The sequence below is a fragment of the Pseudorca crassidens genome, chromosome 5, assembly GCF_039906515.1.
Source record: "Pseudorca crassidens isolate mPseCra1 chromosome 5, mPseCra1.hap1, whole genome shotgun sequence".
Classification (NCBI taxonomy): domain Eukaryota; kingdom Metazoa; phylum Chordata; class Mammalia; order Artiodactyla; family Delphinidae; genus Pseudorca; species Pseudorca crassidens.
The window spans coordinates 18,832,513-18,839,333 of NC_090300.1; positions in this window are offsets into that span (position 1 = coordinate 18,832,513).

Genomic DNA, 6,821 nt, shown 5'->3' on the forward strand with positions numbered 1-6,821 from the left:
TAAAAAATTGGAGCTGGGGAATCTCTAAGGTTCTTTCCAGCACAGTCTTAAAATTCCAAGATTAATTTTCAAAAGGTCTCAAGTCATTTCATCAACCTAAAAATTACAGCAATCTTTCCTGTGAAATAAAACACATAAGCACAAAGAACAGGGAAGCCCTTCTGTCATCTGAGTAACTGATATTTAGCTATGTAAAGTAGTCTGAGGCCAAAAAAATGACCTTAATTTTGGTATATTTCCAGTTACTCTATAGAGCTGTTCGGCAACTTTTACTAAAGGAAAAACAATATGAAGTTGAGAGGAAATGAAAGTTGAGCAATGACTGGAAAATCACTGGTGAATATGGCAATACCCCAGTTTCACAAGCCAGTTGCAATCTAGTCAGTTTTGGAGTGAAAGCAAGTTTATTATAATTTTTCTCTCCAATGGGTGGAGACTCAATATCTGAGAGGTAGAAGGAGGGAGAAGAACAAAATTGTAAATAAAACAATAATCCCCTGTTTCCTATAAAGACACAAGAAGCAAAGGGAGGAGGAACATGCTCACAGGGAAAGCGATTAAAACTGCCAAAGAATGAGAACGGAGAAGCCGCCAGAAAGAATGTTGAGTGGAGGCGCAGACAAAGATTGCAAGAAATTGGCAGGGAGTCACAATAGACAGAGCCAGAAAGGAACACACACAGGGCCTGGAATGAGTCAGACTCTATAAACGGAATTCCAGGGAAGGGAGCATGAAAGCGTGCATGTGGGCACCCGGGACAGAGGAGGGTGAGAACAGTAAGGAAAGGGTCAAAACGCAAGCAGCTTCAAAGATAAAAGCTAGTTGGAGAAGTTACCTAGGAACAAAGAGCTGCTCTGCAGATTTTCTGAGAACAGACTGTGAATGTCCAGTGCATCGGAATGCACGTCATCATCTAAACTCTAAGAGGCAGGGGAAACGCAGTTGAGGTACAGAGGAGTAGAGAGCAACATCACCTCCACTGAACCAGATTAGGCCTACCATAGCAGGTGGGATGGGGCAAAGAGCTGGTGAAATCACTTTCACGTTGTTTTATACGTGGGGACTGGGGCGAGAGGTCAAATGGAAGCCCACATACATTGATAAATATTTTAAAAGTTACAAATCAAACTACCAAACTGTTAAATGAAATGTACTATCTGCCTACCTTGACAAAATAAGTCCATAAAGACACCAAAGACCAGGTTCATATTTAGGATTCTTGGACTTCTTGGAGTTAACCAGAATATGGCAGTATTTGGAGAGCTGACCCATGGCCCAGGGCCTCGGTCTGTATCTTTCTCACCCCGCCATCCACGCTTCTCTTCCATCCTTTGCTCTGTCCTGCACCGTGAGGGCCTGGCTGGCTAAGGGTGGAAACCCTTGGTTGTATCTCCAAATTCCAATTCCTGTCACCATCTCAAAACACCATGTAAAATAACTGCCTTTTGCTCACTCCTCAGGCCTAGGTGCTTCTTGGAAAGAAAGAACAGACTTGGGAAAAGGGAAACATCGTCCTTAGAAGTGTATCTGGGCTGTTCAGCAAGGAATTCCAGGTAATGAACATCCAGTGCATGGCCTGTGGGCAGGCGGGCAGTCCTGGCTCTGTTGCCTTCCTCATCCCTCAGAGCGGGGATGACCAGAGCAGGGTCTCTGGATGCCTCTAGAGTGTGGAGATCAGGACAGCTGCCCTCTTGCCCAGGTCTAAGGGTACTTGTTGTTTACGAACGCTGTAATGTTAAACCAGGAGCCCTTATCCCTGAGATAGAAAAAATAGTTCCTATTAGAGCAAAGCTCTTCTATGGACCAGAAGCATTTACATTACCTGGAAATGTGTTAAAAATGCAAATTCTGGGGGCCCATCCAAGACCTACTGAATCAGAAACTTTGAGTTTGCTGCCCAGCAATAACAAGTGTTCCAGGTGATTCTGATGCATGCTAAAGTTTGAGAAGTACAGATTTATGAAAACTTGTTCTCAGCTGGGGCTGCAAAACACTATTTAGAGTTGATTAGGGTTTCTAAATTGTGAAGGAAACAAAGGAAAACAAATTTAGGTACCAAGAACTTAACTGCACCTTGCTAGTATTTTCTCTGCAATTTAACCCATTTTATTCTCCATTAGTCTATCTCTTATTTGATATTTCATTTGTTGATTCAAGTTTTCTGGTCACCTTTAGCTTACATTGGGTTCCAAAGGCTTTCTTTCTTGGTTTCCACCTGATGACCATTGGTCGAGTGTTTGCTGTCACCAGAGATGAAAAGGTGGCAAACATTGACAAGTAGAACAATCTTTGAAAAAAGGAAATTGTCTGCACTCAGATACATATGGAGCTTGGGCTGTAGCACACTCTAGTATAGTATAAAGACAATTTATAGGGCTTCCCTGGTGGCGCAGTGGTTGAGAGTCCCCCTGCCGATGCAGGGGACGTGGGTTCGTGCCCCGGTCCGGGAGGATCCCACATGCCGCGGAGCGGCTGGGCCCGTGAGCCATGGCCACTGGGCCTGTGCTCCGCAACAGGAGAGGCCACAACAGTGAGAGGTGTGCGTACCGCAAAAAAAAAAAAACCCAAAAAAAGACAATTTATATAACTGAATATACGTTCTGTCATTTTCATCAGGCAAATACCTATTTGATTAATTTCCATTAAGACTTGTCTCACTTATTAGTTCTCACCTCTCCTCCCCTCTTGAGGATATTGTCTTTTCTGAAACACTTCTCAGCTCAGGCCTGGTTGATGCTGGGGCTTCTGGACACCACACACCATGGGCATTATGTCAGTGAACTGATTGAGAATGACAAGCTGAGAAAACAGGGGAGTGGGAAGGGCAGATACACTCGCAAGTTTATTCCTCAACAACCATATTGTGAAATGTCACATTCCACTTCGTGTTTGAGGGTGAAGAGCATTATTTAAATTCCCTGACAAGCCTATGGGCGTGTGTGTCTTCCTGAATCAAGAATTGGCATCAAACTCTTTTGATCTTTCACACTTTTTGTAGAAATCTTACAAAGTTAGAATACCAAGCACCCTTAGTAGATAAATGGATAGCTTATAGGTGTTTCAGTACTCTGCAGGGGAATATGACATACAGGAAGAAGAAAATTACACCTCTGACTATTTGGCAGAGTTTTATTTTAATTTCTTGGATACATGAAATTCTGAGCAAAAGCAGAATCGAGTAAAGATCCTGAACCAGTTTTCAGCAGCTCAGTTTTAAATTTAGGTCCCCTGAAGTATGGGAGTGACTACAGCCTGGCAAAGCATAGAACATTCCTACATTAGATCAGGTAGCCTGGGTCTCTGCTGGTGAAGCTCATAATGGGGCCAGTTACCTGGAACTCAGAGTTTCTCAGCCTCAGCACCATGGATATTTTAGGCTGAATAATTCTTTGGTGTGGGGGCTGTCCTGTGCATTGTAGGGTACTTAGCAGCACCCCTGGCCTCCATCATCAGATGCCATTATTCCATATCCCGTGTCCATTTGCAACAACCAAAAAATACCTCCAGACTTTGCCAAATGTCCCCTGGAGGTCAAAAATCACTCTTCATTGAGAACTACTCAGTAGCTGGTTCATTTTCTACTCTCATCTGTGCATTTTTGGCAGGAAGAGGGAGAGAGAAACCTGTCAAAAGGTGAGAAGATAGCTGCTCCTGGCTTCTGAGACAATAAGGGAGGGGGGGGAAGGAAAAAGAATACGTACTTTGCATTTGGTGAGCACTAGATGCACTCTATTTGTGTTTTTACATACATGTGGCTGTCTCAAACTGGAGTGTGGGCCAGGGCTACACTAAACCAGAAGGTAAGCATTATAGTATCAATTTTGCTTGATGTAAATATTTACAACGTTCAATTTTATATTAAACCACATGCACAAAGAGTAGAATATAAAGTGTGCATGAACAGTGAAGTTAAAGTATGAAACTTGAAATAAATGCTGCACCTGGGTTGGGTCCCTCGAGATTGTCTCTGCTCCCAGGACCTCCACAGGCATGAACATACTCTCAACTGCTATTGGATTCTATGGACTGAATGTTGGTGTCCCCTCAAAATTCATATGCTGAAGCCTCATTCTCAATGTGATGGTGTTTTGAGATGAAACCTTAGGGAGGTAATTAGGTCATGGGGTGGAGTCCTCATGAATGGTATTAGTGCCCTTCTAGGAAGAGACACTTGCTTTCTCCCTTTCGAAGGCAAAGTGAGAAAACAGCCTTCTGCAAACCAGGAAGAGGGCTCTCACTAGGCACTGAATCTGCTGGCACCCTGATCTTGGACTTCCCAGTCTCAAGAACCATGATAAATAAATATTTTTTGTTTAAGACACCTCGTCTATGGTATTCTATTATAGCAGCCTGAGCTAAGACATTTCCTTTGGTGGAAGCATGTGAGAAGCATGATGAATGCTAACCAGTTTAATCCTCTGAACATTTCTGTGAATTAGATAGGTATACTCCTCTTATTTATTCATTGTTTTAAGATAAAGAAACTAAAACTCAGAGAGGTTAAGTAACTTATCCAAGCTCATACAGCTGTTGTGCAATTGTGAATTGAACTTTTTAAAGTCTTACTTAAGATTTTATGATCTTTTTATTACTTTCTGATGCCTTAATAGGCAGAGTTGGGTTTGGGAAAATTTTTGAAGGAGGTGAAATTCTGTCTTTTCATTCTTACTCTCATTTCAGTGCTGCCTTTATCTCTCACCTTGTAAGCCCCTTCCCAGAAACCCAAAAATCCAGTGCTCTTGCTGTGTCCAAGCATGAACACCCAGCAGTGCACCTGTTAACCATCCCTGGGCTGTTTTTTGTTAATTGGAAAAATGGCTGATACTTCAGACAGTGTATAGGGGCTCTGCTTAGTGGTGATGATGGGAGTGACAGTAGCAGTAATTGTAGGTATTGGCTTTGAAGATTTCTCTGTAAGTCCAAAAGTCTGGAGCTTGGAGAGTCCTACCATTTATCTGCAGGAAAGATCAAATTGTCTTGAATCTTCTAGAAACCCCCAGATGAGACCAGACAAGAGAAAGTAGCAGGGAGCCACAAACAGTACTTCCTTGGTTCCTTTGTTGGACTCCCCACCTTTTTTCTTTTTCTTCTCTTCAACCCCCAGCAGCCAGGTTTTCTTTGGCAAGTTACTGAAGCAGCTTTTTACTCTATTCTGTTATCCCTCTCCCCAGCTGACCCCAGAAATGCTTAATTTGACTATGTGAAAGTCATGCTAATTTCAGTCATTTATGTAATCATTTGCCATTTATGCCAAATTGCTGTGTAATACTACAGTGATTATGTGTATCATTAAATATGTGTCACATTAGCCTTGTGGTGGGTTTTATTTGATTATAACACTAAATCATGCTCAGGATTCTTAGACTTCATGGTTTGTTGCTTACACAATATTGTGATAATTTCATAGCTTAAAAATTTAGAATGTTGCCATTGAGGGAAATTTTGACAACATATTTCTTCTTCTTCCAGCCTCAATATAATGTCAAAATTGACAGCATGTGCATCATTGCCATTTTGGGGGTTTCTAAATCTACCTTTTTGACTTCACAATGCTGACTCCACAAATTCATCTTTTTGATATATTTCAAAAATAATCTTTTAAATCGCACTTTAAAAAAATAGGTTCACTTACTTTTGCTATTGGATCAACTTTTTCTTTTTTATGTTCACGATAAGTCTTCACCCATGTGCACAATATTAATACATACAAAAGAATAATTTCTCTCCTCAGAATGTAATTAACTACTTTTAGCATAGGAACGATACCTTAAAAGATTTACACTAAATATTAATAGTGCTCATCTGTAAATCTTGTATTATGGTTTTCTTTTACCTTTTTTATATTGCGGGGTACTATAATTTTTTAACAAAAAGCATATTGCTACACTTATCTTCAGAAAGTAAATATTCTTTTAACACTGGAATGTTTCTTGGGTATATATTAAACTGTAAATTTCTAATTGATTTCTTCAATATTTTTTTTTCACATCTTTACTGGCGTATAAATACTTTACAATGTTGTGTTAGTTTCTGCTGTACAGAAAAGTGAATCAGCTATATGTATACATATATCTCCATATCCCCTCCCGCTTGAGTCTCCCTCTCACCCTCCCTATCCCACCCCTCTAGGTCATCACAAAGCACGAAGCTGATCTCCCTGTGCTATGCAGCAGCTTCCCACTAGCCATCAATTTTAAATTTGGTAGTGTATATTCATCAATGCTACTCTCCCACTTCATCCCAGCTTCTGCTTCACCACACCCATTCCATCAAGTCTGTTCTCTATGTCTGCATCTTTATTCCTCCCTGCCACTAGGTTCATCAGTACCGCTTTTTAAAATTCCATATAAATGCATTAGCATATGGTATTTTTCTCTTTCTGACGTACTTCACTCTGTATGACAGACTCTAGGTCCATCCACCTCACTACAAATAACTCAGTTTTGTTCCTTTTTATGGCTGAGTAATATTCCACTGTATAAATGAGCCACATATTTTTTATCCAATCATCTGTTGATGGACATTTAGATTGCTTCCATGTCCTGGCTATTGTAAATAGTGTTGCAATGAACATTGTGGTACATGTCTCTTTTTGAATTATGGTTTTCTCAGGGTATATGCCCAGTAGTGGGATTGCTGGGTCATATGGTAGTTCTATTTGTAGTTTTTTAAGGAAACTCCATACTGTTCTCTATAGTGGCTGCATCAATTTACATTCCCACCAACAGTGCAAGAGGGTTCCCTTTTCTCCACACCCTCTCAGCATTTACTGTTTGTAGATTTTTTGATGCTGGCCATTCTGACTGGTGTGACATGATACC